Source organism: Leucoraja erinacea, chromosome 5 (genome assembly GCF_028641065.1).
Source record: "Leucoraja erinacea ecotype New England chromosome 5, Leri_hhj_1, whole genome shotgun sequence".
Taxonomy (NCBI): domain Eukaryota; kingdom Metazoa; phylum Chordata; class Chondrichthyes; order Rajiformes; family Rajidae; genus Leucoraja; species Leucoraja erinaceus.
The window spans coordinates 20,127,327-20,148,339 of NC_073381.1; the positions used below are offsets into that span (position 1 = coordinate 20,127,327).

Here is a 21,013-nt window from a genome sequence, read left to right on the forward strand (position 1 = left end):
TCGAACCCGGAGTTCGGAAGCCGCGGTCACGTGACTCGTGAGGGGCCGCTTGTTTAGCGCGGTTTATGCTTGCGCGCGTTAATTCGGCGCTGACCACCGGTGTGGGCAGACGTGTCTGAAGAACCTGTATACTGGAAATCTTTTGAATAAAGATCTGTTGGAAACCCCAGTTGTCGTTCTTCAGACCGCCAAATTGGTGACCCCGACCTGTCTAGCCGTCGTTGGACAAGAAGAATTATGCAGGAAGAGAGTGTTCTCGCAGAATCAGCCAGCACGAGGCAGGGCTCACCGGCCTTCAAACTGCCAGCCTTTTGACCTGATCAACCTCAGGTGTGGTTCGCCCATGTTGAGGCACAGTTCCACCTCCATCGCATCGTGACGGACGACACGATGTATTTCCATGTGGTGGGGGCTTTGCCGCAGGACTGTGCCTCAAGGTTGTTGCCCAACATCAGGGACCCGCCGTCCATCGGCAAATACGAAGGGCTGAAGGCCCTGCTGTTCCACGCTTACGGTCTCAGCCGCAGAGACAGGGCAGCAAGGCTGCTGCACATGGACTGTGTCGGCGACCGGCAACCATCAACCATCATGGTGAAGATGTTGGCCCTGATGGACAGGCACTGCCCATGTCTGCTTTTCGAACAGGCGTTCCTGGAGCAGATGCCTGACGAAGTCCTCCAGCTAATGCTCGCCGGAGCTGATTTCAGCGTCCCGCAACAACTCGCGGAGAAAGCTGACGAACTGTGGGCGCACAGGCAGCGGGATGTTTTTGCTTTCGCCTGCCCCCTGGTCACGGCGCGGGTGCAGCCGAGCCGACATCGAGGAGAGGAGGAAGAAGCCCAGCCCAGCGCCGAAGAAGAATCGCCGCGGCCAGTGGTCTACAGTCAACGCAGATGGTGCTACTACCACCAACGATACGGACCCGAAGCCCGAAGATGTTGGAACCCCTGTTCGTAACCGGGAAATGCCCAGGCCGATCGTCCATAGAGGCAAATGCGATCGCCCCAAAAGAACGCCCGTGAGCGTCGTCTCCCGCCCGATAAACTGCACATCGCACGAGACGAGTTCCAACTTATGGAGGACCTAGGAATCATCCGGTGGTCGGATAGCCCCTGGGCTTCCCCATTACACATGATGCCCAAAGCGTCCGGGGGTTGGAGACCTTGCGGTGATTACAGGCGTTTGAACACGGTAACCACAGCCCATCGGTACCCAGTCCCGAACATCCAAGATTTCTCGACTCATGTGGAAGGTGCGACCTTCTTCTCGAAGGTTGACCTTATTCGCGGGTATAATCAAATCCCGGTCCACCCCGCCGATGTCCCTAAAATGGCCACCATTACCCCTTTCGGCTCAGAATGCCCCTTGGCTTGAAGAATGCTGCTCAGGCATTCCAAAGGCTAATGGATCAGGTCGGTCGGGGTTAGCCGTTCATTTTCATCTACCTGGATGATATCCTGGTAGCCAGCAGCTCACTGGCGGAGCATTTCAGGCACCTCTGCCTACTCTTCGAATGGCTGCGCAAACACGGGTTGGTGATCAACCCTGCGAAGTGCCAGTTCGGATTCGCTCCATTTCTTTCTTGGGTCATAGCATCACCTGCCACGGTGCGCAGCCACTGCCCGAGAAAGTCGACGCTATCCGTCGCTTCCCAAGGCCCCTATCGGTCAAGGGTCTACAGGAGTTTATCGGGATGGTTAACCTCTACCACCGATTCGTCCCGTCAGCAACCGCCATCATGCGGCCATTCCAATGCCAGGCCGGTAAGCCCAAAGACCTGGTCTGGTCTAAGGAGGCACAGAGGGCATTCATAAATAACCATAAAACAATTACAGCACGGAAACAGGCCATATCGACCCTTCTAGTCCGTGCATTCGAGGGGGCTAAAATCGCATTGGCCAATGCCACTATGCTGGAACAACCGAGAGCGTCAGCCCAAACGGCCCTCACCATAGACGCTTCCGACGTCGCGGTAGGCGCCGTCCTCGAGCAGTGTGTAGGTAGTCGCTGGTTGCCGCTGGCATTTTTCAGCAGGCAGCTGCGAGCCCCCAAAGTTAAGTATAACGCTTTCGACCGGGAGCTCCTCGCACTTTACCTAGCGATCCGCCATTTTCGCTATTTCCTGGAGGGGCGCGCTTTCACTGCATTCACAGATCACAAGCCATTAACGTTCGCTTTGACCAAGGTATCTGACCCCCTGTCTGCCAGATAGCAATGGCACCTCGCCTACATTTCCGAATTCACTTCCGATATTCGGCATGTGGCAGGGAAGCTGAACGTTGTGGCTGACGCGTTATCCCGTCCAGCGCTGCCCGAAGTCTCAGCGCTTAGCCTAGGCATTGATTTATGAGGAACTGGCCGCTGCCAACAGTTAGATGCCGGTATGGAGGTTTACCGCAATGCTGAATAAGGGTTCAAGCTGATCATCAAAGACCCCTCACACCCCAACCATGGACTGTTTGCCCTCCTCCCATCAGGGAGGCGGTACAGGAGCCTCAGGTCACGTACTAGTAGGATGAGGAAAAGCTTCTATAACAACACAATCACACTGCTGAACTCTGAATCCCGACGATAGATTTCTCTGGTCCCTCCGTCCCCTTTGTTTAATCATTCTGTATTTCCTGATTATTCTGTATCCTCCCTCTTTCTATTTTTTTTGTTTTTCTTTATGCACAACTACTACGGACTGACGCAAAACTGCATTTCGTTGTACTGATACTTGTATTTGTGCGATGACATTAAAGTTGAATTGAAGTTGAATTGAATTAAGGTGCCCTGTGGCGCTGCCGGCGTGCAAGTCCTTTGCGATATCTCCACGGGCAAAGCCCATCCCATTGTCCCAGTCGCTTGGCGGTGTCAGATTTTCGACACTATCCACAGCCCAGCGCACCCGTCCATTCGTGCAACCTCTGCCTTGATCGCGGCGAAGTTCGTCTGGCACAGGTTAACATAGAAACATAGAAAATAGGTGCAGGAGTAGGCCATTCGGCCCCTAGAGCATTCAATATGATCATGGCTGATCATCCAATTCAGTATACTGCACCTGCCTTCTCTCCATACCCCCTGATCCCTTTAGCCACATCTAACTCCCTCTTAAATATAGCCAATGAACTGGCCTCAACTACCTTCTGTGGCAGAGAATTCCACAGATTCACCAGTCTCTGTGTAAAAAGTGATTTTCTCATCTCGGTCCTAAAAGACTTCCCCCTTATCCTTAAACTGTGACACCTTGTTCTGGACTTCCCCAACATCGGGAATAATCTTCCTGCATCCTAATCTTCTAGCCTGTCCAACCCCTTAAGAATTTTGTATGTTTCTATAAGACCCCCCCTCAATCTTCTAAATTCTAGCAAGTACAAGTCGAGTCTATCCAGTCTTTCTTCATATGAAAGCTGCCATCCCAGGAATCAGTCTGGTGAACCTTCTCTGTACTCCCTCTATGGCAAGAATGTCTTTCCTCAGATTAGGAGACCAAAACTGTACACAATACTCCATGTGTGGTCACACCAAGACCCTGTACAACTGCAGTAGAACCTCCCTGCTCCTATACTCAAATCCTTTTGCTATGAATGCTAACATACCAAACCTGCATCTGCAGTTCCTTCCTACATATAATGTTGCAGTTGTGTAAGACATTGGTGAGGCTACACATGGAGTATTGGCAACAGTTTTGGTCACCGCAACCATTCGAAAAGGCCGAATGGGGTGATGGTGGCTGTCTGGGGGTGGACAGGGATCTGGTTGTAACTCCGGACCAGGTCAACCTTCGAATAGAAGGTCGCATCCTCCAGGTGTGCCTAAAATTCCTGAATATGGGGTGCCGGTCTGGCGTGGTTACCGCATTAAGCCACCTGTAATCACCGCAAGGCCAGCGTGTGAGCGTGCGTCGGCAGACCCTTGGTAGGGATATGGTGCACCACCACACTGTGACTTGAGGGACTAAATGGCCTCCTTTTCAGGTTACCTTATAACCATATAACCATATAACAATTACAGCACAGAAACAGGCCATCTCAGCCCTACAAGTCCGTGCCGAACAACTTTTTTTTCCCCTTAGTCCCACCTGCCTGCACTCATACCATAACCCTCCATTCCCTTCTCATCCATATGCCTATCCAATTTATTTTTAAATTATACCAATGAACCTGCCTCCACCACTTCCACTGGAAGCTCATTCCACACCGCTACCACTCTCTGAGTAAAGAAGTTCCCCCTCATATTACCCCTAAACTTCTGTCCCTTAATTCTGAAGTCATGTCCTCTTGTTTGAATCTTCCCTATTCTCAAAGGGAAAAGCTTGTCCACATCAACTCTGTCTATCCCTCTCATCATTTTAAAGACCTCTATCAAGTCCCCCCGTAACCTTCTGCGCTCCAGAGAATAAAGACCTAACTTATTCAACCTTATAGCATTATTTTAAAGAAGAACAGATAAGTCCTCTGCAGAGTCCTGTACAATATTTATCATCAATCATAGAGTCTTGTACAATATTTATCATTAGTAACACAGATTCAATATTATTATCGCATTGTTGTTTGTGGATGATTTGCATGCTTGGGATAATCCATTAACAAAAGTGAAATATGCCTTTTTGTTGCAAGCCTTTTAGTTAATTTGCTTATATAGCATTCATATTTTTAATATACATAAAAATATCGAGGGGTTTGCAAAACAAAACACAAAAGATGCTGAAATACAAACAAAAATTATTGGAAACCTCTTGCTGGTCGGATAACATCTGACTAAGGGTCTTATTTAGAGATACAGTGCAGTAACACTGAGTTCATACCGACCAACAATTACCCAACGCACTAACACTATCCTTCACACTAGGGACAATTTACTATTTTACCTAAGCCAATTAATTTACAAATCTGTACGTCTTTCGGAGTGTGGGAGGAATCCGGAGCACTCTGAGAAAACCCTTGCGGTATAGGGAGAATGCACACACTCCATATAGGCAGCACCGTAGTCAAGATAGAAACTGGGTATCTGGCGCTGTAAGGCAGCAACTTTATCACTGTGTCGCTGTGCCAACCAAATCTAAAATGCTATTTTGTTAATGCAGATGCTGTCTATGTGTTTCCTACTTTTCATGTTATTTTTACGTAAAGCAAGCTGTTTGCTTTAAGTTGAGGCTGTCAATCAGTTTGTGCTGCTGATCTCTGAAATGAATTGCTATAAAAATGAATTCCTTGTAGCGGCATCTAGTGGTGGGGTGGGAAGTCAGAACCCTCGTCATTGGTCGGCACGGTCATGTGACCGCGGGGGGTTCGCTCATGGGCTTTTAGCCAGTTATTCAGTGCTCCTCCCAGCAACAGGAGCTGTGTTTCTTAGCTAAGTCAGGCACGCGGTTTTCACGCGTTTTAGTTCCGTTTTTTCTGTGAATAAAAATTACTTTACTCAACCTGCATGGTCTCGCTTCATCCTCATAATTAGGGCAAAATGTAAACATACCAGAAACCACAGCAAACACCCTTACCCATTGCCCACCAGCCATCCTGCATGCTCCCTCGGCATACATTGAACACACTGTTGTGTGACCAAGAATGAGCAGAAAAGGGAAATGCTTTACTTGTATGTTAGCACCCAGATTAAAGCCCCCGTCTCACGGTGCGGGTCCACCCACGAGTGACCCCGAGTGAAAGAAAAAATCAGACTCGTGGTTGTGTACGAGATTCCAAGTTTATGTTCAAGAGTTTAACCGAGTTCCCACGGGTATGTCTATTTTTGCCGTTTACTTCTCATTTCTGCGATGTTCCAAGTTCGTCTCCCGAGTTACCAAGTTCCTCTCCCGAGTTACTCTTGAGCCAACAACGTCTACCGACGTGTGGAAAAATCATCACATGGTAAAAGTGATGTCATGCAGTTTTTTTCACTATAAAAAGACCCAGCCTGAAGAACGATCTCGACCCGAAATATCACCTATTTCTTTTCTCCAGAGATGCTGCCTGACCAGCTGAGTTAGTCCATCATTTTGTGTCTATCTATGGTTTAAACTAGTATCTGCAATTCCTTCCTTCAAACTTTTAGAGCAGTTTGTTTCAAGAAACAATCCTTCCAAAATTGCATTCAAAAGTCCATTTAAACTGCATTTGTTCAAGGTCTGGCATCAATCATAGGCTGTTTTTTTTTTTGTCGGGAGGAACTGCAGATGCTGGTTTACACCGAAGATGCTGGAGTAACTCATGCAGCATTTCTGGAGAGACGGAATGGGTGACGTTTCTGGTCGAGTCGCTTCTTCAGACTGAAAAAACGTTTCGACCCTTCTCTCCAGAGATGCTGCCGGCTTGGCTGAGTTACTCCAGCTATTTGTGTCAAGTAAGATTGTTTTATTCCTTTAATTCATCTCTCATCAAAACGTTGGTAAACTACTAACGAAAAAATTAGGTAAATTGAACATTAACGTTATTCCTCCCCCCCCCCCCCCGACAGCAAGGTCCGTAGACCGGAGGGACGGCAGTGTGTGTCTCTCTATAAAGCAGTAGCTCAAAACATTGTTGATTGGGCAGATCTGCCCAGAAACCACCCCTTTCACACTCACCCCAGGCCTGGGAAACAACGTTTTCAGAGCCCTACAGTCACCCCAGCCCGCCCGCGAACCTCTGAATGAAAGACAAAGCTCAGATGTTCTCTTCAGCAGTGGCATCCATTCAGCAGTGGCATTCCCAACGCCTGGCCCAAGTTTTAATTTAAACTCGGGTAAACTGAATTTGTATTAAAAACCCGAATACAATTGGCCCTTAATTGTAAATATGAGAGTATATTCCTATATTGTACGGTAGACTATCATCCGGTGTAGATACCATAATTGGTACCATAATTACAACTGGTTACATCATTGCATTACATCATGAAATCTCCAAAAGCTATCGGCCGGCACATGATATTTCATGAATATCCCGTAAATCAACGGCAGAGAGCTGACTTTCTGGCTTATCATTCTTTCAACATGGAAGGAGGCCATTTGGCCCATCCAGGTGATACCAGCTCTAACAGCAATCCCATCAATCACATTCCACATTCATTTCCCTGTAATTTATTCTCTCTCACATGCTCGTCAACTGTCCCAGATTCCATTACTCACCGACACACTCAGGTTAATTTACAGCGGCAGATTAACCTACGTTCTTTGGGGATGTGGGAGGAAACCAGAGCGGCCGGGGGAATCCCGCTTGGTCACAGGGAAAAGGTGTAACCCTGACACGGATACCACCGGAGGTCAGGATCGAACCTTTTGATCGCTGAAGCTGTGAGAGAACATAGACACATAGAAATTAGGTGCAGGAGTAGGCCATTCGGCCCTTCGAGCCTGCACCGCCATTCAATATGATCATGGCTGATCATCCAACTCAGTATCCCGTACCTGCCTTCTCTCCATACCCCCTGATCCATTTAGCCACAAGGGCCACATCTAACTCCCTCTTAAATATAGCCAATTAACTGGCCTCAACTACCCTCTGTGGCAGAGAGATCCAGAGATTCACCACTCTGTGTGAAAAAAGTTCTTCTCATCTCGGTTTTAAAGGATTTCCCCCTTATCCTTAAGCTGTGACCCCTTGTCCTGGACTTCCCCAACATCGGGAACAATCTTCCTGCATCTAGCCTGTCCAACCCCTTAAGAATTTTGTAAGTTTCTATAAGATCCTCTCTCAATCTCCTAAATTCTAGAGAGTATAAACCAAGTCTATCCAGTCTTTCTTCATAAGACAGTTCCGACATCCCAGGAATCAGTCTGGTGAACCTTCTCTGCACTCCCTCTATGGCAATAATGTCCTTCCTCAGATTTGGAGACCAAAACTGTACGCAATACTCCAGGTGTGGTCTCACCAAGACCCTGTACAACTGCAGTAGAACCTCCCTGCTCCTATACTCAAATCCTTTGGCTATGAAAGCCAACATACCATTCGCTTTCTTTACTGCCTGCTGCACCTGCATGCCCACCTTCAATGACTGGTGTACCATGACACCCAGGTCTCGCTGCATCTCCCCCTTTCCCAATCGGCCACCATTTAGATAATAGTCTCCTTTCCCGTTTTTGCCACCAAAATGGATAACCTCACATTTATCCACATTATACTGCATTTGCCAAACATTTGCCCACTCACCCAGCCTATCCAAGTCACCTTGCAGTCTCCTAGCATCCTCCTCACAGCTAACACTGCCCCCCAGCTTAGCGTCATCCGCAAACTTGGAGATATTGCCTTCAATTCCCTCATCCAGATTATTAATATATATTGTAAATAGCTGGGGTCCCAGCACTGAGCCTTGCGGTACCCCACTAGTCACTGCCTGCCATTGTGAAAAGGATCCGTTTATTCTCACTCTTTGCTTCCTGTTTGCCAGCCAGTTCTCTATCCACATCAATACTGAACCCCCAATGCCGTGTGCTTTAAATTTGTATACTAATCTCTTATGTGGGACCTTGTCGAAAGCCTTCTGGAAGTCCAGTTACACCACATCCACTGGTTCTCCCCTATCCACGCTACTAGTTACATCCTCGAAAAATTCTATAAGATTCGTCAGACATGATTTACCTTTCGTAAATCCATGCTGACAATGTCCAATGATTTCACCACTTTCCAAATGTGCTGCTATCCCATCCTTAATAACTGACTCTAGCAGTTTCCCCACTACCGATGTTAGACTAACTGGTCTGTAATTCCCTGTTTTCTCTCTCCCTCCCTTCTTAAAAAGTGGGGTTACATTTGCTACCCGCCAATCCTCAGGAACTACTCCAGAATCTAAAGAGGTTTGAAAGATTATTACTAATGCATCCACTATTTCTGGAGCTACTTCCTTAAGTACTCTGGGATGCAGTCTATCTGGCCCTGGGGATTTATCGGCCTTTAATCCATTCAATTTACCCAACACCACTTCCCGACTAACCTGGATTTCACTCAATTCCTCCAACTCCTTTGACCCGCGGTCCCCTGCTATTTCCGGCAGATTATTTATGTCTTCCTTTGTGAAGACGGAACCAAAGTAGTTATTCAATTGGTCCGCCATATCCTTGTTCCCCATGATCAACTCACCCGTTTCTGACTGCAAAGGACCTACATTTGTTTTAACTAATCTCTTTCTTTTCACATATCTATAAAAACTTTTGCAGTCAGTTTTTATGTTCCCTGCCAGTTTTCTTTCATAATCCATTTTTCCTTTCCTAATTAAGCCCTTCGTCCTCCTCTGCTGGTCTCTGAATTTCTCCCAGTCCTCCGGTATGCTGTTTTTTCTGGCTAATTTGTACGCATCATCCTTCGCTTTGATACTATCCCTGATTTCCCTTGTTATCCACGTGCCATGTGCAACCTTCTGCACCACCGTTCCCAGGCAAATCAACTGCAGGATCCATACCTCATCCACGCTGCTGAAGCCAGAAACACAATGAGGCAATTTTCCACACGGTTACTGGTGCCACCAGCTCCAGCCACCTTCACAGTAAGGCACTGAAGCTGCTGTCAGCCACAGAGGGGAAAGTGTGCAGCTCACCCATGTACCTTTCCCCTTCTCCCACCACCCCATCCTCCCACCCCTTCTTTCCATCGCATTATTTCTTGATGGCTTCTTTTGGAAGAAATTACTTTGAAAACTATTGTTTACCAAACCTTCTTGTATTTCACTGCCGAAGCACTGTTTGGTCAATGGGTCTTGTACCAGTGGTAGTTCAATTATTTGTTTCATTACGCAAACTTCACAATTTGTCTGGATGTTAGAATATGTCATTATGTAAAGCATGTCAAGGTTTAATAGTAATTTACTGGTTACTTGAGGAAACCAAGTGGAGTGGACTCCGGCAGTAATTTCAGGTGCTGCGTGCAATGGGCTTGGGAACACAAGACAGACCAACCAGCCGGCTTCACGGGGCCTCCCTGGAACTGTGGTGGGCTAGAACTGCAGGCTGGGTGATGTGTGAACCAACGGATATCCTACACACCTTGAAAAACTAGGAGGCACCTTGTCATAGAAACATAGAAAATAGGTGCAGGAGGTGGCCATTCGGCCCTTCGAGCCAGCACCGCCATTCATTGTGATCATGGCTGACCATCCCCTATCAATAACCCGTGCCTGCCTTCTCCCCGTATCCCTTGACTCCACTAGTCCCTGGAGCTCTATCTAACTCTCTCTTAAATCCATCCAGTGATTTGGCCTCCACTGCCCTCTGTGGCAGGGAATTCCATAAATTCACAACTCTCTGGGTGAAAAAGTTTTTTCTCACCTCAGCTTGAAAGGAAATGATTCACCATCAGGGCATCAAGTGTACTTCACAAGTGGCTACAGTCTGGGCTCACAACTGAAAGCCTCCTTAACGTGGACAGACTGGGTGGAAAGTGATGCCTGAGAAAATACCCTGTATAAACGCATAACATTTGTCGGATATAAATCCTGAGACGGGACGCCTGTCCCATATGCCTGCTTCTCCATAAAAAGTGCATTAATCTAACAAGGATTCATGGCACCGTTTCAATGTGAAAAGTTAAAGTTCTGAAGGGAAGTAATTAACTCTTGCAATGCGGCTTTCTCCACACTGCATGGCTCATTCTTTTTGCCACTGTTTCTCAGATCCCCGGTGAGTGCTTTTTGCTCCTTCACTGAAAATTTTCCATTAAGATCTGACTAATCTTCAACATTTCACTTCTGGCACTCAGGCCAAACCCATGAGTTACTCACGAGTAACTACGGTAAACTCACGTTCTTACAACGAGTTTAAATGTTTCAAATTTTAACTTCAAGAGTAAATTTGACTCGTGGAAATCTTTCATCATGTTGAAAGTTTTCCAAGAGTTAACAAGTTTCCCGGGTACCTGCCGTTAGAGCTACGAGTCGCTAAGTTGCCTCCACGAGTTCAGACGTTCCCGCTACGTTAATTGTACGTGATTACCACAAGTTTAACTTGTTTTAAACTCGGGGTCACTCGTTGGTCGACTCGCACCGTGAGACAGGTGTTTTACAAAATGGATTGCCTCAATCTTTCATAAATCCAAACTCACTGCTTCACACTCCCTGGTTTGCAAGGTCACTCATTAACGGCACCACGCCATAGAGGCAGTTTAGTGAGTCTATGATGCTTGCATATAAAGAGTTCAATACAAGGACAGATGTCCTGACATTTTTACTATGCAAAATCATTTTCTAAAAAGACAGAAAATGCAATCATAACACAAGCCCAACTTGAGGGAAAAAATATGGATGAAATTACTTCACTTAACAATTATTTAATCATAGTGTGTAAAAAAGAGTCCCACTGTAAATAATGTGTATTTTTTGCTCAATGTGGTAATTGAGAATATGTTTGCTTTATGAAACAAAGGCAAAAAAATAATAATACAACATGCAAAATGCAAACCCTGATTATGACAAACACAATTATACAGCAACTTTTGATTATGAGGAATTTGGGCAACCTTCAAGTGATAACTCAATACATTAGTTGCTGGGATTATAGATTGTTACAACTTTACTTTTTGAATGAATGTTCCAAGGCTATTATCCTCTTTCAATATTTTCAGTTTATGTTATTTTGTATGTATCCTCTTTCAGATTTTCTTTGCTTTCTAGTTGGCCTTAACAGCTCCTTAGATACCATTATTTATTTACAGACCTCCTGGACTTTAGTTGGCCATCTAGTGGTTATTCTGTGAAACGGTTTGGGTGGCCATCTTTCAAATTTAAAAACAAATCGCCATCCTCATCTCTGTCAAGATGTAGACAAAATCTAGTGCCATCCTCATCTCTGTCAATCCCTAACACAGCATTGTGTTTTCACACTTTATTCCATTAAACTCACAAAATACACAACTGCCTTTTCCTTTGGAGGGAGATGGAAGGAGTGTTTAACTAGACTGAATAGCTGAGCAGCCTATGTTCAGTGAAGGCAGCACACTTATGCTCTTAATAAAATCACCTTCAGGTTATGCCATACTCATCTGTACGCGCATTGTTTATACATAGTAGTCACAAACGTCCACAAACTCCTTTTGGGATGCTGGAGCTCCCTGTTGCTAGCCACTTTTACTCAAAGGACAAAGGACAAAGGACATTTATTTGTCACATACACCAATTGGTGTAGTGAAATTTGTCTTGCCATGCAGCACACAGATAAAGATAAGACACAACATTAAAGAATTGAACAATAAACATAAAAAACATCCCCCCACAATGGTTCCCATTATGAGGGAAGGCACAATGTCCAGTCCCCATCCCCATGTACACCCATAGTCGGGCCTATTGAGGCCTCCGCAGTCGCCGCTGCGACGGCCCGATGTTCCAGGCCGTTCTCGCCAGGTGATGGTGCTCCGGCGTCGGGAGGTACCTTCTCAGCGGCTTGGGATACCTGGAACGGCCGCTTCCTTACTGGAGACCGCGGCTTCCGAAGCCAACAGGCCGCGCTCGATGGAGTTCCACCACTGGCGATCTCGCCGAGAGATCCCAGGCTCCCGGTGAAAAGTACAGCGCTGCCGCCCGCAGCTGGCCGCTCCACAGTCCCGCAGCTCCGCGATGTTTTACTCGGCGGTTTTCAGCTCACCGGAGTTCCAGCGCGGCGACCCGGGCAAGGCATCGCCCGCTCCGCGATAGCGCTCCTGCGCTGTGCCGCTGCCGAAGCCGAGGTTCTGTGCGGTCCCCCGAAAGGAAACGGCGCTCCAGGCCCGCTGGTAGGCCGCGAGGATGGGTCAACGGTGCAGCCCAGAGAAAAGCTGCCTCTCCGACCAGGTAGGGACCCTAGAAAACTTTCCCCCTCCCCCCCACCCCCACATAAACAGGCTAGAACTCCAAAAACAAAAAACTCAACTAACTAAAAATTAAAAAAAGATAGAAAAAACGGATAGCTGCAGGCTGGGCAGCCATACCCGTACAGGACGGCACTCCTCTTCCCATATGATTGCCATCCTTGGCTTCCTCCACTGCCAAAGTGAGGCTAGACCTGCCAGAGGAGGAAGCTGAGGCAGGTACAATAACAACAAAACAAAATTTGGACAGGTACATAGATAGGAAAGGTTTATAAGGATATGGGGCTAACGCTGGCAGGTAGGACAAATGTGGACAAATGTAGATATGGGGCCTCTGGGTCAGTGTGGACAAGTTGGGGCGAAAGGCCTGTTTCCATGCCGTATGACTCTCTGACATGCAAACGGGAAGAACAGCACTTCATATTCCCCTTGGGTAGTCTATAACCGAATGGCATGAACGTTGAATTCTCCAGTTATAAGTAATACTGCCATCTCTCCCACCCAGGTGCGGGCATATTTTTCCCGCCACCACCCCATCATCCTGTTCTTTTCTCTTCCTGCTTACACATCCCACCCATCCCAGAGTCTGTCATTTCCCTGTTAACTCCGCCTCCCCCCCCTCCTTTCCTCTCCTGCCTTTCCCGTTCCACGTATAACCCTCCCTTTGAGTTTATGTTTCACTCTTCTTTCCTTAAATGACATCCTTTTGTCTCCTTTTCACCTTTAGTCTCTATCATATCTCCACCCATCTGCTATCACCCCCTCTTCCATCCCCTGTATTCTTCTATCACTTGCCAGGCATTGTCCTGTCCCTACCTCTTTTTTCCAGCTTTCTCCCTCCTACTTAATCAATCTGAAGAAGGATGAAAAATGGCAATTTCCCTCCAGAGAAGCCGTCTGACCCATTGAGTTCCTCCAGCAATTTGTTTTTTTTGCTAAAGGTCCCATCATGCAGCCTCTTGTGTCTCAATGAGAATATGCATCATCTTCTTTTCAAGGGTGTTCGGGAGAGGCAATAAATGCTGGCCTGCCCAGAATCACAGATCAGTTAAGGTTTAAAAAGAAGCAGTTCTCATAATGCTATTAGTGCAATTCAGAACAATTCAGCTCTCTTTTAAACCATCTCTTTTTGAAGCTGCTCCAAAGACTTTCCTAACTTTCTAAGTACCACAATGCTATTTGAGGCTCAACCAGTGTTTAAAAAAAGTTCATCATGATGTGTTTGGCTTTGTACTCTAAGCCAAGGATCCCATGTGTTTTTTTAATTACATTCTCAGTCTGCTCTGTCACTTTCAATACACAATGTGCCCGTATATCCAAATCTTGCTGTTTTTGTACCCATTTTTTAATTGTGCCTTTTAGTTTGTATGGCCTCTTGTCAATATAAACTGTGCATTTCTCAGCATCTGCCATCTATTTATCCATACCATCAGCCTGTTCAGAGAGAGCATAACCATCAGCCTGACAGAGAGAGCATAACCAATCCTCTGCCCTATCCAACTCGCAGGCGTGTCTATAGAGAGGGTGAAGGAGGGGGGTAGAGAGAGAGGGCAGAGAGAGAGGGGGCAGAGTCAGAGAGAGTGGGGCAGAGACAGACAGAGAGGGGCAGAGAGAGAGGGGCAGAGACAGAGGGGCAGAGACAGAGAGGCAGAGACAGAGAGAGGGGCAGCGACAGGGGCAGAGAGGGGGAGAGAGAGGGGGAAGAGATAGTGGGGGGAGAGAGAGGGGGGAAGAGATAGTGGGGGGAGAGAGAGGGGAGGAGGAGAGGGGGGGGGAGAGTGGGGGAGAGAAGGGGGTAGATAAGAGAGAGGGGGGGGAGGGGAGTGGAAGGGGGGGAAGAGGAGGGGGGGGAGAGAGAGGCCGGGGGAGAGAGGAGAGGGGGGAGAGGAGGGGGGGGGGGGGGGGGGGGGGAGAGGAGGATGGGGGAGAGGAGGAGAGGAGGGGGAGCGGAGGAGGGGGGGAGAAGAGAGATGGGGGGGAGATGGGGAATGAGGGGGGGAGGGAGATGGGGAAGAGCAGGGGGGGGGGGTGAGCAGGGGGGGTGAAAGGAGGGGGGAGGAGAGGAGGAGGGGGGGAAAGGGACCCAACCCGAGATCTCTAGTACAGGGCCTGACTTGCTCGTTCTTCACTCGCAGCTCATGGAACACAGCAAGGTTGCGGGGGGCGGCCTGCGGCATCACACACACTAACCACCCCCCTCCCCCGCACACACACACATACACACTAACCATCCCCTCCACACACACTAACCACCCGCTTGATATTATATTAATATTATTCATTTCACTCCTTTTACCCCATCCCCTGCCCTATCCACTCATGCATAGCCCCCAACTGCGCAGGCACGGCTAGAGAGGGAGGGGGTAGAGAGATGGCAGAGAGAGAGAGAGCAGAGAGAGAGGCAGAGAGAAAGAGAGTGCAGGAAGAGAGAGGGCAGAGAGAGAGAGAGCAGAGAGAGAGAGAGGGCAGAGAGAGAGAGGGCAGAGAGAGAGAGAGAGAGAGAGAGAGGTCAGAAAGAGAGAGGGGGCAGAAAGGGAGCAGAAAGAGAGAGAGGGGGCAGATAGAGAGCGGCAAAGAGAGAGAGAGGGCAGAGAGAAAGAGAGGAAGGGGCAGAGAGAGAGAGAAGGGGGCAGAGAGAGAGGGGCCAGAGAGAGAGAGAGAGGGGGCAGAGAAAGAGAGAGAGCATACCCCATCCCCCGCCACATCCACTCAAACATAGACCCCAACTCGCAGGCGCGTCTAGAGAGAGGGGAGGGGGGGGGGTAGAGAGAGAGAGCAGAGCACAGAGAGGGAGAGAGGGACAGAGAGAGAGGGGGCAGAGACAGACAGAAAGGGGGTAGAGACAGAGAGAGGGGGGGGCAGAGACTGAGAGAGAGAGGGGCAGAAAGAGAGAGGGGCAGAGAGGGGGGGGAGGAGGAAAGTGGGGGGAGACAGAGGGGGAGAGAGAGGAGGGGGAGAGGAGAGGAGAGGGAGAGAGGCCGGGAAAGAGGGGGGGGGAGGAGAGAGGAGGGGGGGAGACGAGGGGGAGGGAGGGGAGGGTAGAGAGGGGGAGGGAGGAGGAGGGGAGGGGGGGGAGAGGCGGGAGGCGAGGGGGGAGAGAGGGAGAGGGAGAGGAGGGGGGAGGGGAGAGGAGGGGGAGGGGAGAGGAGGAGGGGGGGAGAGGGACCGACCCAAGACCTCTAGTACAGGGCCTGACTTGCTCGTTCTTCACTCGCAGTGTGTGGAATACAGTGCGTGGAACACAGTGCGCAGATCCATTGTGATGTCATCAGCAAAAGACGTTGTTTTTTTTCAAAGTGTTTCAGATTTGTGAACATTTTCATTAATAACTCTAGAAATAAAGCATGAATTTTTTAGATAAGGCGATTTTGGAATCCATGGGATAAATCTGTACTGGAATATGTAAAAATGTTACCGTCGGTCGTCGTTTTTTCGAGAAGATGTGATTATACACACACACATCCAAGATCAGAGTTTTTAAATTATAGAGATAGATAGATATGATTGTATCAATTATATGCTTTTGTTAGTTGAAAATTTGTTAAATAAAAACTATCCTCAGTGAACTATATTCCATTTGCCACTGCGCAATCATTGGTTGCAATCTGCCTTACAACCACCATGATTATTTTTTCTTTAAGATTGAAAAAGAATCACTGCAGATGTACTAGTGTTAAATAATGGGATTAACCATGATTTATCCTTACCATGCTAACTCATACGTGCAGTATTACATGCTTTTAAATTGATGAATAAAATATTTTTCATAATTTTAAAAAGAGACTAGCTTTGCTTTAGCATTTTGGAGCGTAGAGGAGAGACACCAGCAACTGAAATGAACTAGCACTGTCTGCAACGTGGACATCCCAAGATGTGTTCCCAGTTGCTGATTTCCAGAACGACGTTCAACTGCTGCCACTTTGTTGCCAGCTGCCAGAAATGGAGGAGCTGCAAAATAAAAAGGATAAGAATGGAATTAAATTATTTTAGCAGCTGGATGTTCAATTTAGCCATAGCGATGGTTTGTTCATCTGATCACCTTCTTCATTGAATTTATCCCTTTGACATAATTTAACTTGAATGAGAAAAAACCCCGATGAATAATAGACAATAGGCAACGTTTGGGCCGAAACCCTTCTTCAGATGAAGGGGCCTGAAGAAGGGTTTCGGCCCGAAACGTTGCCTATTTCCTTCGCTCCTTAGATGTTGCCTCACCCACCGAGTTTCTCCAGCACTTTTGTCTACCCATATAATTCTGCTTCCAAACTACCACCTGAAAGAGGAGGGGTTATTGGCCTTATGGACACTGCGTCATCCACGAACCGTCTGCGCTCCACCCCGGGCGATCACATTATCCGCTCACTACACCCCGGGAGTTAACCGTGCTCACCAAGGATCTTATCGCGGAGCAAGATGGCCTACTCCTACGCAAAACACGTAATAAGGTCATGGGCAGATTCATGGGCGATTATAGGACCCATTTTAGCAACCAGTCTCCGCCATCTTGCCTCCGCCATCTTGCTTCCGCCCAAAGATCGGATCTTTGCTTCCGCCCAAAGATCGGATCTTTGCTTCCGCCCAAAGATCAGATCTTTGCTTCCGCCTCCGCTCTGGAATCTAAAGTATCTTCTCTTTGTCCATGGCGGCGTCCACATCTACTAGTCCTGTGGTAAATTGTTCCCATCGTCAATGTAGGCGACCCGACTTGTCTTTCTCCAGGTTCCCCATTAAGGAGGAAAGGTAAGAAAACATTTATTACTTCTGTGGCATATTGAAAATTTTATTTAGCCTGTTCAATCTCTCACTGTAGTTAGATCATTGAGCTCAGATAGTCGAGTCCTCATGGCACCATCCTCTTAAAAATCTTCTCCTCAAGAGTATTTTCTTTCTACCTCCGTGTTATTTAATGCAGAATATGATCATATTGACTGTTTTGTACTGAGAATTGTATAAAGTCTGCCCGAACTTTCACTATAGTTCAGATCTTAGAGCTGGGTGCCCCCCTTTGTCTAAGAAACAGTTGAGGCCTCATGGCACCATCCTTGTACTGACTGTTTAGTACTGAGAATTTTATTAAGTCTGCCCGAACTCTCACTATAGATCAGATCTTAGAACTGAGTGCTCCCCTTTGTCTCAGGTACAGTCGAGGCCTCAATAGACAATAGGTGCAGGAGTAGGCCATTTGGCCCTTCGAGCTAGCACTGTGGTCATGGCTAATCATCCACAATCAGTACCCCATTCCTGCCTTCTCCCCATATCCCCTGACTCCATTATTTTTAAGAGCCCTATCTAGCTCTCTCTTGAAAGCATCCAGAGAACCTGCCTCCACCGCCCTTTGAGGCAGAGAATTCCACAGACTCACCACTCTCTGTGAGAAAAAGTGTTTCCTCGTCTCCGTTCTAAATGGCTTACACCTTATTCTTAAACTGGGGCCCCTGGTTCTGGACTGCTCCAACATCAGGAACATGTTTCCTGGCTCTAACGTGTCCAAGCCCTTAACAATCTTATATGATTCAATAAGATGCCCTCTCATCCTTCTAAACTCCATAGTGTACAAGCCCAGCTGCTCCATTACCTGCATGCTTACTTTCCTAGACTGATGTACAAGGAACCTCAGATCCCGTTGTACTACCCCTTTTGCCAACTTGACGCCATTTAGATAGTGCTGGAATAGGGGCAGGAGTACTAGTTTCCTCATGGCAACATCCTTGTAAAAATCTTCTCAAGAGCATTTTCTTTCTACCTCTTTGTTATTTAATGCAGAATAAGAACATATTGACTGCATGATATTTTCTGTAATTTCAGATGTCGACAGTGTGTCCAGAATACTCGCCGACATGATCTCCTACACTGAACTGCGGAGTATTTGTCAAATAACTGCCATCTTACGTACATTGTGTGAAATTGTGATTTGTTAGCTGCACAAAACAATGCAAATGACGATTTATTTATTATTGTATCTACGTTGGACGTTTGCTCTTTGGTGTAAGCAGGAGTGGGGCTATCATTGTGTTACATACATTGAATTGTACATCACTTTCACTGGTTAGCTAATATGCTGATCACTGCAACCCTGTATCTTTCGCACACAGAATAATGTGAATTATGTAAATCTTACTATGCATGTCAGAAATAAAGTGTTAACCATGTTAATGGATTTCTATTATGAATTATTTAAAATTGAGTGGGTTGGTGCAATATTGGTGCCATGTGCTGCTAATGTGTCGTTATCAGATACTCAGTGCTAAAAAGAGAAATAAATCACAATAAAAGCGAAAAGATGTTCCTTCCACAGCGTGCAGGGTGTCTAGCCTGGATCAGCACGGCCGAGACACCAAAGTGAAGTTGTGGGGAGGTTTACAATGTTTTTTATTTAATGTTGTCTCTTGTCTAGTCTGAAATAAAGTTTATCATTGGATATAAAAATCGGAAGAAATGTAAATGTGTGTGTTATATTATTATATACATCTATATCACATTCATGTATGTGTGTTCTTTCCAGCACAATCTAATCAGTTGTATGCTCGCTGAATGAAACCATCCTTAAATTATACATCATTTGTAAATCTTGCTTAAACAAATTTAATTTTGTGAAATACTTAATTTAGATAACCCCACCATTTGCAGACAGATCCCATTCTACTCTCTGGCAATTGGGAAGAAACAACTCCAGAGACACAAAAACATTATGTAACATCCCAGGGCTAGAGCAACTGGAATCTTCATATTGCTATTATTTTCCCAAATACTGCAGTTGTGAACAGTGTGATTAGATGAATGAATTACAGAGTGCGGGTCGGGTCGGGTAGGTTCCGGTTACTTCAAAATCAACTCACAGCATATGAGCCATTTAAAAATAAATTATTTAAAAAACATTAAAAAAGAAAATTACCAGTCAAATTTTATAAACATTTTATTCTTTAAAAAGAACTAACCGAATTATAAATCTAACCCTATATCACACACACAAACTGTTGATTACGCTGCGAGTCGGGTCGGGCAGGTTCCGGTTACTACAAAATCAACTCAAACACAGCTTATGAGCCATTTAAAAATAAATGATTTAAAAAACATTAAAAAAAGAAAATTACCAGTCAAATTTTATTCTTTAACAAGAATTGACAGAATTATGAACTAACATAATTACGAATCTAACCCTATATCACACACATACTCACTGTTCCCCCCACAACATTGATTACACTGCGAGTCGGGTCGGGTAGGTTCTGGTTACTGGAATGGACGACAAAAATGCCCACGATCCGCTCCGGAGCGTACTACACGTCAGCCCATTGCATTTCGCAGGAGTGGCCTATCTTGCTCCGCTATAAGATCTTTGGTGCTCACTACACTCCGGGCTCGCACTGTGTCCGCTCGCCGAACCAAACCTGCTCCGTCCACCCGCCCGCGCGCGCGCCCGCCCGCCCGCTGTAACCGCCAGCTCACCCGCGCGCCCGCTGTAACCGCCAGCTCCACCCGCGCGCCCGCTGTAACCGCCAGCATCACCCGCGCGCCCGCTGTAACCGCCAGCATCACCCGCGCGCCCGCTGTAACCGCCAGCATCACCCGCGCGCCCGCTGTAACCGCCAGCTCCGTCCACCGCGCGCGCCCGCTGTAACTGCCAGCATCACCCGCGCGCCCGCTGTAACTGCCAGCATCCTCCCCGCGCGCCCGCTGTAACCGCCAGCTCCACCCGCGCGCCCGCTGTAACCGCCAGCTCCACCCGCGCGCCCGCTGTAACCGCCAGCTCCACCCGGTCCGTCCACCCGCGCGCCCGCCTCCTCTGACCTGTCCAACCGTCACCGGCTCTCCCCGCACCTTCACCGCACCGCCGGCTGCAGGACTCGGTACATACAAACCCACCCGTGAGATGTTGTCATCGCCGTTTGACTGCGAGGGGGCAGGGGAGGCAGTGGAGTGTGTGTGGTGGGTGGGGGGGGGGGGACGAACAGACCCTTCAGGCCCTGGACACTCAAGTCAGGCTATCACACAGACAGACAGCAGGGTCTGACACAGACAGCTATATGAGGGTCTCACACAGATACCACATCAGGGTATCACACAGACAGCAGGGCCTCTCAAAGATAGACATAGAAACATAGAAATTAGGTGCAGGAGTAGGCCATTCGGCCCTTCGAGCCTGCACCGCCATTCAATATGATCATGGCTGATCATCCAACTCAGTATCCCGTACCTGCCTTCTCTCCATACCCTCTGATCCCCTTAGCCACAAGGGCCACATCTAACTCCCTCTTAAATATAGCCAATGAACTGGCCTCAACTACCCT

At 47.5% G+C, this 21,013-nt stretch overlaps 1 protein-coding gene and 1 long non-coding RNA gene across 4 annotated transcripts in view; both read left to right on the plus strand.

Annotated features, from left to right (window-relative positions):
• Window positions 1-17,241: 17,241 nt before the first annotated feature.
• On the plus strand, window positions 17,242-18,878 carry LOC129697011 (uncharacterized). Its single transcript, XR_008723433.1, has 2 exons — window positions 17,242-17,465; window positions 18,531-18,878. It is a non-coding gene; the product is annotated as an uncharacterized LOC129697011 (long non-coding RNA).
• Window positions 18,879-20,513: 1,635 nt separating this feature from the next.
• LOC129697009 (ankycorbin-like) overlaps window positions 20,514-21,013 on the plus strand; it is an 86,621-nt gene continuing 86,121 nt past the window's right edge. For all 3 annotated transcript variants that reach the window (XM_055635194.1, XM_055635195.1, XM_055635196.1), the window contains exon 1: window positions 20,514-20,572. The gene's annotated coding sequence lies outside the window, so the exon portion shown is untranslated. The remainder of the gene's footprint in view (window positions 20,573-21,013) is intronic.